The following is a 10,376-nucleotide window of genomic DNA, read 5'->3' on the forward strand; positions in this document are numbered from 1 at the left end:
GGTGTACGTAAGGCGCTGGTCTTTGCTGAGGGATCTCACGGGATGCTGTCAACAACGGGACTTGGACTAGATTGACGATGGCGTGAAGACCAAATATCAAGCCGCCAAGTCACAGAGATGTGGAGTTGTCTTTTCTTGCACAAAACCTCTGCTTTTGTCTCTTTCTTTCCAATATGACGTCCTCACCTTTTGTGTGGGCGTTGGTCTCCTCCTGCACTTCCCTTGGCAATTCAACGATAAAGAATGGAACTTTTTTTTTTAGAATTCTTTCCAACCTGAGTCGGGGAACGATAAATGTTGTGAGACGGTGGCGCTACGGAGAGAGAGTTTGCCAATGTTGTTTCTCGCAGACATGATGGCACTGGATGGGGAGAGCTAAACGGAGAGTGGAAGCTCGAGAACGTGTGGCCGTGCTTTACTCAGGAAAGACGCCCTCCGTTTTTTAGTGTGGCCGAGTATTCAATTGTGTGGCCTCGCGCTCTCAGGAGTTGCGTTCTGGAAAATTATGAGAGTCCCCTGATTATGACGCATAATGACATATTTATATCGCAACCCTAGGTTAATTAACCAGGCTTCCTAGTCCTAATGGGCTTAGACTTAGGCTTTATCATTTAATTTTATTTTAATTCCAAATGGGCTAAATTAATTCGAGCTGATTTAAGCTCAAATTAAAACAACCAAAGCCTTTTAGACTTGTGAATTTTGGTCCCCAATCCCTTGAGTGAGCCGAGCGCTCAAGCTCGATTTACGCGATGAATTTTTAGCTTTTTCGCCACCGCCGGTCCGATGCGGAATGCAACTAACCTATATGAACTTAAACTATATGCTATGCAATTTTAATATTTTTGTTTAGGGGTTAAAATTTAATCCCTAATTTTCTATGCAAATTATTATTAAATGGTTAGTCAAAATTTAGGTGTCAACATGTACCAAAAAAGAAGAAGAAAGAATTCTAATCCCTGTTGGTAGTTTGTTTGTAAAACAAACAATGAGGTGCCTTGTCCCATATCGAAAGGATGTGAGTGTGCACGTGGACGAGATTTGGCACTAATCAACGATCATTTTTTATTTATTTATTAAATTTCGAATTTATTATTATAAAATAACTGTTTTGTCCTATTGAAACAATATGATTGTTCACAATAGAGTGGCGGTTATTTTTTAATAATTTAATTCCGAATTTCATATATCTTTTTTAACGTGACTTTTGATTTCGTACCAATTCACCATACATCTTTTCAATGAAGGGACGCTTTTGTTCGAAATGGTGTGATTAGTGAGTCGGTTTTTTGCATAGTTGAATATCAAGTCTCTTCATTCGGAATTCAGAGATACTTTTTCATTCAGAAAACTGCAGCCATCTTTTCTAATTGTTTCCTAGATAGACCCTGGAGATATACCGAAATTGCTATTCGGTATTCTCAATCGAGACTTTATTGTATCCTGGAGGAAATTTGCCAGTGACCATTAGCAACTTCGTGGGGCAAATAATTCCTTAAAGAAAGTGATATCACGCCTCAAAGTCTGACTTCATTGTTCTTCCCGATTCACGTTGATATTTTCCCAACAATTTTAAGGAATTATTTTGCAACAATGGAGTCAAAGTCAATTACACACTCTGTGCATGTCGATGGCTCCCAAACAATTTGCTGCTCGAGATAATCTTGACAGCATATTTTGCGATGGAGAAGAAGATGAGGACGGTGGAATCTCGAATTGCAAGGCTAATCTCCCGGAGTAGAAGATGACGCTGGCGGTTATTGTGAGGCAGTCCAAACCGTGGCACGGAAAGAATGGGGGTTGCGTTTGGATTCAATGAAGCAGAGAGAAGTGAAAGGAATTCAATGGAAATGAGAGATATGAACGACTTTCCATTCTGTCAAATAAGATTCTCTATTTACTTTATGCACCATCTTAGACTGGATCTCGCTCATCTCCCGCGAACAATCTCTTGGAGAGGCCAAGAGTAGATGAGGGAAAAAATGCGTCACCATTAACAATAAGATCCAATTTGGCAACAAGATATGTGAGGAGACAGAATTGAATAAGGCTCAGTGGAGCGCCTATACCTACAATATATTGTTCTTTGGGTGGTGTAGAGTAAGAAATCCGACTAGAGGAATGAAGGTTCTGGAAGAGATGGGAAACAATGGTTATCCCCGACATTGTCACCTATAACCGCTTCTTAAGGGTTCTTTGTGACAACAAAAGGTGGATGAAGCAATTAGGCTTTATATGAAAATGATCGAGGTCCAGTGCATGACCAGCGTGCAAACCTACAATATGTTGATCTCAATGTTCTTTCGGATGGGTGATCCTGAAGGAGCATATGAAACATGGCATGAGATGGGCGAGTTCGGGTAAACTAGGTGGACCACATGAAGGAGCGGCGGAGATGAGCGTGGAGTTGGCCAGGGGTTTGTAGGGAACAATGAGGCTGACCGTCGGCAACAAGAACTCCTTCCTCGCCAAGTACTTCGGGAGGGACTCGTACGTCGTGGGCAGGCTCCGGGGACCATGCGCGAGGGCATTCGCGAGATTGGAGCATCTGAACGAGTACTTGCCCGAGGACAAGGACCCAACGCATGTCTGGTCAGTCATGTTGTTCGTCTCCGTCGTCGTGTTGCAGGTTAGTTGGTGATTCTCTCTCTGGGTTCCTGATTTGTGCGAGGTAATTGTTTGATTGAGAAATGGATCATTGCATTCTGTCTATCGGTGTGGTTGACCCGTTAAGATAGTTTTTTACTATTGTTTGATCTTTCTGAGAATGAGAAAATTTGAGAATTCCATTGACTCTCCTCTCAGTGATTTGATATATATTATAGTTTTGTTGCTGACGAATTCGGATGCACACAATCGAAAGCGCTTATGAGTCGTCCTAATCATGGGACAATTTTTCGTTCAAGCGTTGGTTTGTCTTGGTGAAGCTATTGGAAAATTATTTGCGATAAGCTTCTGTTCGCATAGACTTTTTGATTGTTAGTGGTGTATAAATTGCTAGAACTAAACTATCAAAGGTGACCACAATTGCAAAATATGCTACTAGAAGGCCATATGATATATGCAGAGAATGCAGTACTGTGGTTTTGAACCATATTAAGTCACATTTATAAATATGCTTGTGGCATGTGTAAATTCTGGAATTATGATTTTGGATTAGATTTTTAGTGCATTTTTCTGCTATGAGATAGAAACGAGCGGATATGATGCAATTGCTCTTGGGCAATTGTGGAGCTGTTTGAACTTATTAGTTGATTCCATTTATGATCTTTGCATTTATCAAATGGAAGTCAAAACTGTTTTATTGAATGGAGATTTAAATGAGAAAATTTATATGGAACAATCATAGTGCTTTGTTCTTCCTGGAAATGAAAGGAAAGTATGTAAATCGATTAAATCTCTTTATGGGCTTAAGCAAGCAGCTAAGCAGTGACATAAAAAAAAATTGATTTAGTCATATTGTCTAATGGTTTCAAACACAATAGTGTTGATAAGTGTATGTATTCTAAATTCACTAACGATTATGGTGTCTTAGTGTGCTTATATCTTGGTGATATGCTTATCTTTGGAACCAATATGACTGGAGTCATTGAGATTAATAAGTATCTGACTTTCATTTTTAAAGCGAAAGATTTGGGTGAAGTGGATACTATCTTGGATATTAAAGTTAAAAACATAGTGGGGGTTATTCTTTGAGCCAATGTGATTACATTGAAAAATGTTGAATAAAATTCAACATCTTGGTTACAAAGAGATGAATACTCCATTTGATTCCAGTATTAAATTAAATTATAATACCAGTAGAGCAGTGGCACAACTTGAATATGCAAGTGCTATAAGGTCTTTAATGTATGCGATGCATTGTATTGGACCTGATATTGCTTATTCCGTGTGTAAGTTGAGTAAATATATGTGTAATCCAAGTATAGAACATTGGAAAACTATTACATGAATTTTTTGTTATTATAGAGAACTAAAAAAAAATTTGGGATTGTTCTATAATAATTATTTGGTTGTATTAGGAGGATACACCGATACTAATTGGATTACAAGCATGGGTGATAAACAATCCACTATTAGATGGATTTTCACATTTGATGGCTACGTTGTTTCTTGGACGAGCAAGAAACAAATGTGTATAACTCACTCAACTATGAAATTTGAATCATTACTTTAGCAGCAACTAGGAAAGAGGCTGAGTGGATTAGCAATTTATTGTTGGATATCAAATTATGGCCTAGTCCTATGCCTCCTATTTCTATCCATTGTGATAGTCAGGCTACTTTGGTAAGAGCTTATAGTAGCACCTATAATGGGAAGTCTAGACATATTAGCCTAAGGCATGAGTTTGTGAGACAATTGATTAAAGATGGTACCATAACAATTGTCTACGTGAGGTCAAGTAATAATTTGGCTGATCCTTTGACAAAGGCATTACCAAGAGATATGGTAAAAATGACCTCACAAGAAATGGGGCTGAAACCCTTTAATTAAAATCACCAGTAATGGTAATCCGACCTTTTTCTAGAACATCACTAGTTATAAGGTTTAATGGGTAAAAACAAGTTACTGAAAAGTGATTGTTTGACACCGACGCTAGCCCTGATATGAGAAGTCGGTATCGTCTGTTACGGTTTGAAGGGTGAATTGAATTCTTAATGAAGTATTGTACAAATATGTAATGTGTTAATAGTAACAGAAACACATGGTAGATACTTCACCTATATGAGCTTAGAAGTGGTGCCGCTTCTTACGAAAGTTAGGGTTGCTTTCTAGAGAGCTCATGAAACAGAATCAAGCACAAGGCCATAATAGTGCTGAGTAATATAGAACTTCTCGCTGAAACAAGAGGTTAGTATATGTGTGGTATGTCCGATTCTATTATTTAAAAGTACAAGTTTAAAGCCGAGCTACTTGTCACTTTGATAGAGTTTTGAGATACTTGCACTAAGTAAAGGTTTAACTCGAAAGAGACCTTTATGTATGTATATTAATCTCACGGAAATTTTGGCTGTATATTTTTAACGTTTTATTCCAATTTTGTTTTACAAACAAAGTGGGGGATTGTTGGTAGTTTGTTTGTAAAACAAACAATGAGGTGCCTTGTCCCACATTGAAAGGATGTGAGTGTGCACGTGGACAAGATTTGGCACTAATCAACGATCATTTTTTATTTATTTATTAAATTTCGAATTTATTATTATAAAATAACTGTTTTGTCCTATTGAAACAATATGATTGTTCACAATAGAGTGGCGGTTATTTTTTAATAATTTAATTCCGAATTTCATATATCTTTTTTAACGTGACTTTTGATTTCGTACCAATTCACCATACATCTTTTCAATGAAGGGACGCTTTTGTTCGAAATGGTGTGATTAGTGAGTCGGTTTTTTGCATAGTTGAATATCAAGTCTCTTCATTCGGAATTCAGAGATACTTTTTCATTCAGAAAACTGCAGCCATCTTTTCTAATTGTTTCCTAGATAGACCCTGGAGATATACCGAAATTGCTATTCGGTATTCTCAATCGAGACTTTGTTGTATCCTGGAGGAAATTTGCCAGTGACCATTAGCAACTTCGTGGGGCAAATAATTCCTTAAAGAAAGTGATATCACGCCTCAAAGTCTGACTTCATTGTTCTTCCCGATTCACGTTGATATTTTCCCAACAATCCCAACTCCGACTTTATACGCGATTTGAGTTTGTTTCTTCTTTCTCATTGTTGATTCTTTTTCTTGTATATCGTCGATTGCTTTCTTTTTGGACAAGCAAAAGTAGATGCCACTTTCTGGAATTTTTAATTGGACCCCTTTAGGAAATTCGTATATTGAATAATACGATACCATTTTATTGGATATTAAATGTGATCTGCTAGATCAAACCGTCGATCCAATTTTCCATGTTAAAGCGAACATATCAATATGTGATTTTTTTTTTATAAATAAGATCTGTGGATGCACATGCCGTCTAGTCCGTGGCAATTCGACCTGCGCTAGATGTGTGCACGCGACTTAATTTTTCTTTGGTCGGAACTGCGCAAAAAAACTGAAAATATGCGAATCATTTGTGTTGTTTCCCAGGCCATTCATAATAAAAAAAAAAAGTGAAATTGAAGGGTACGGTCAAAGATTATTGTAAGTGATAACGTAATTCTTTTATGCGGAAAATTTATGAAATCTAGGATCTTAGATCTTCATGATTTTCACAATAAGAAGGATGAAGATATACATTTATCCATAGCATTTCCCTTGAAGATAATTGTTTCAGAAAACGGAAGAAACGAAGAAATCTGATTTCTCTTCGTTAACCCACTTTTCTCTTAATGTATCTTATCGATGGAGGATAAAAATACAATGTTCTTTTCTGACGTTATCGTGGGTGGAGAGAGAATCAGACTCTATTTATATATACCCCTTCAAGTGATGCCTTCCATCAAAACATATCCCACTTCATAAGAGTTACACCTTTTCGGAGGAACTTTAACTTCTCAATAGAATTATACATTTTCATTTATTTTTTATAGCCAATGCGTTTTAGCACTTAAATATTTATTAAACCATTAATTCATAATATCATGTGGGCCGCATTATTCTTACATTCTCCCACTTGGCCCATATGATCTTCGTTTCATGGTTTAATAAAGACCATAATGTGCACAATAACATTATGCTAAAACCTTTCTTAAATTGGCTATCACATAATGATCATAGTTAAATAAAGAAACTAATGCGAATCAGAGCGATTGTATGTCATTAATCGACATAGTCCCTTCTATGTACTACAACTATAGCTCTCTACTTAACATGATCCATAAATGAGAAGTACAATAATGGTCCAACTATAATGTCTCGTTTAGAGACTATTCTGTTACACATTTATCTATTTCCATCATGTATACTAAATAAATGACAGGATATATCAGAAACACATAATTGAGCTCGGAGTGTCAAATAAAACTTAATGCACTCATAATACAATCATTAATGACGTCCAACATTGCCCATCCTTTCAACATGTTCATTAAATGTTTTGGGTGGCAGTCCTTTTGTTAAGAGATCTACAATCATAAAGTTGGTGCTAACGTGCTCAATTGACACTCTTTGTTTATGAACTTCTTATTTAACGGACAAGTATTTAATCTCCATATGTTTAGCACCCTTAGAGTACTTGTTGTTCTTAGAGAAGAAAACTACTGCAGAGTTATCACAATAAATTTTCAGCGGCTTGGCAATATTGTCAACAATCACAAGCTCTTAAATAAAGTTCTGTAGCTATAATCCATGAATAGTGGCCTCAAAGCATGCCACAAACTCAACCTCCATAATTGATGTAGCAATCATTGATTGCACATCCAGTTAAATTTGAATCTAAATATTCAATCATCTCAAGATGACCAAATCTTTTATAAGTGAGTATATAATTCTTAATTCCTTGCAAGCATTTGAGAACTTTCTTTGCAGCTTTCCAGTGATCTAATCTTGGATTACTTTGACACTAGCTTAGCATTTCGACAGCAAAATTGATGTCTGTTCTGATGCAAGTTTGAGCATACATTAAGCTCTCAATAACAGATGCATAAGGAATACTTTTCATTCATTCTTGTTTCAATTCACTTTTCGGACATTGCATAAGGCTAAATTTGTCACATTTCTGAATTGGAACTGCTCCTATTGAACATTTATCCATATTGAATCTCTCTAAAATTTTATCAATATAGGATTTCTGAGACAACCCTATAATCCTTGTGATCTATCACGGAATACTTTTATTCCTATCACATAGGTTGCCTCTCTCATATCTTTCATTTCAAAATTCTTAGAAAGAAATTTCTTGGTTTCATGTAACAAACCAAGATCATTAGTGGCAAGCAAAATGTCATCAACATACGGAACTAGAAAAATAAACTTGCTCTCACTGAACTTCATAAATATACACCGATCAACAGTATTTTCCTTAAATCCAAAGGAAGTTATGGTATCATTAAACTTAAGATACCATTATCGGGAAGCTTGTTTAAGTCCATATATTGATTTCTTTAACTTACATACCATGTATTCCTTTTCTTTAACTGAAAAGCTCTCGGGTTGGTCCATATAAACCTTTTCATCTAAATTCCCATTAAGAAATGCAGTTTTGACATCCATTTGGTGTAACTCTAAATCATAATGAGCCACCAAAGCCATAGTGATTCTAAGTGAATCTTTCTTGGAGATTGGTGAAAAGGTCTCCTTATAGTTAATGCCTTTTTTCTAAGTAAAACCTTTGGCTACAAGTCTGGTCTTATATCGTTCGATATTACCTTTTGAGTCGCGCTTGGTCTTAAAGACGCATTACACCCGACCTTTTTGCATCTTTCAGGTAATTCAACGAGATTCCAGACTTGATTTTGATCCATAGATTTTAACTCTTCTTCCATGGCATTGAACCATTCAGTAGAATCATCACATTCCATGGCTTTTGAAAATGAACCTAGATCATTACCAATTCCTAAGTCAATTTCTGACTCTTGTAGATAAACCACGGAGTCATTAGAAATAGCCGACCTTCTTTCTTTTTGAGATCTTCTTAATGCTATTTCTTATGGCTCAACTACTGTAGGTTCATTATTAACATTTTCATTATGGAGTGTTTGATCATTAATTTGTTGTTCTTGATTATTGTTGGGTTGAACTATAATATCAGGAGCAACAACCTTGGAATTTTTGGGTAGAGGAACTTCCACCCTAACTTCTTGAATGCAAACATCATGCATTCTTTCACTCCTACTAATGTCATCATTTTCAATGAACCTAGCATTTTCAGATTCAACAATTCTTGTACTATGATTAGGACAGTAAGATCTATACCCTTTGGATTTCTCTGCATAACCAATGAAGTAATCACTAGTTGTTCTTAAATCAAATTTCTTTTAATGTGGATTGTAAATTCTTACTTCTGTTGGATAACCCCAAACATGCAGGTGTCGTAAACTAGGTTTCATTCCCATCCACAGTTCAAAGGGAGTCTTTGGAACTGCCTTACTAGGAACACTGTTTAATAAATACATAGAAGTCTTAAAAGCATACATCCACAATGATAAGGGCAGAGATGAATAACTCATCATACTCCTAACCATTTCCATTAAAGTACGATTACGCCTTTTTGCTACACCATTTTGTTGTGGTGTACCTGGCATTGTGTATTGAGCACAAATACCATGTCTTTCAAAGAATTTAGCAAATGGACCCGGACATTGTCCCGATTCATCATACTTTCCATAATATTCACCACCTCTATCCGACCTTACTATTTTCACTTTTTTTTATCTAATTGCCTTTCAACCTCTTTAATATACACCTCAAGTGCTTTCACTGATTGAGATTTATCATACAATAGATAAATATAACCATAACGTGAAAAATCATCAATAAAGGTGATAAAATAACTTTCTCTACCAAAAGATGAAACATCAAAAGGACCACATATGTCAGTGTGTATAATTTCAAGAAGCTCTGTGCTTCTTGTGGCACCTTTCTTAGTGTGCTTTGTTTGTTTACCCTTAATACAATCAATACACACTCCAAGATCAATAAAATTCAAATTTGGAAGAATTTCATTCTTAACTAATTTTTGCATTCTTTCTTTGGATATGTGACCCAAACGTTTATGCCACAAGTAAGCAGAATTCTCATCAACTAAACTGTGTTTAGTGCCAACATTATAATGCAAGGTCATTAAGGTCTCAGCAAAAGCATTATCAAGTTTAAACTTGTAGAGACCATCACATAAAATTTCAGTTCCAATAAGATTATTATTCTTATATAAACTGAAAGATCCACAACCAAACTTAAAAGAGAATCCCACTACATCAAGTTTTGGCAAAGATACTAAATTGCGGGAAAAAGTAAGTACATAAAGGGTTCGAAACAAATCCAAATAATGCCCAGTATCTAAGATCAAACGATTAGTGCCAATGCCTTCAACTGGAGCTTTGTTTCTGTTCCCCGTGAGCACATAATTCTCATTTGGCTTTATGGTTTGGATCGAAAGAAATCCTTTAATCGTATTTGAAACATGAGTGGTGGCATCAGAATCAATCCACCAAGTATTATGAAGAACTTCAGTAAAGTTTGATTCAAAACATACTAAAGCACAAGGCTTACCTTTCTTTTCGAACCAAGCTTTACGCTTCAAACAATCTTTCTTCAAGTGTCCAATTTTTTTACAAAAGTGATACTTAATAAGATTGTGTTCATTCTTGTGGATTTGAGAAGCCTTAGAAGAGTCATCCAGGTTGTGTAAACCTTTCTTCTTGCTTCTTCCACCTTTCCTCTTGGAATTCTTCTCAGCTTCTTGATGATTTAAGAGATGAACAGAATGAGCCTTTTGATTC

Source organism: Syzygium oleosum, unplaced genomic scaffold (genome assembly GCF_021117445.2).
Source record: "Syzygium oleosum isolate NSW1041296 unplaced genomic scaffold, Sole_v2.1 Sole_v2.13, whole genome shotgun sequence".
Lineage (NCBI taxonomy): Eukaryota > Viridiplantae > Streptophyta > Magnoliopsida > Myrtales > Myrtaceae > Syzygium > Syzygium oleosum.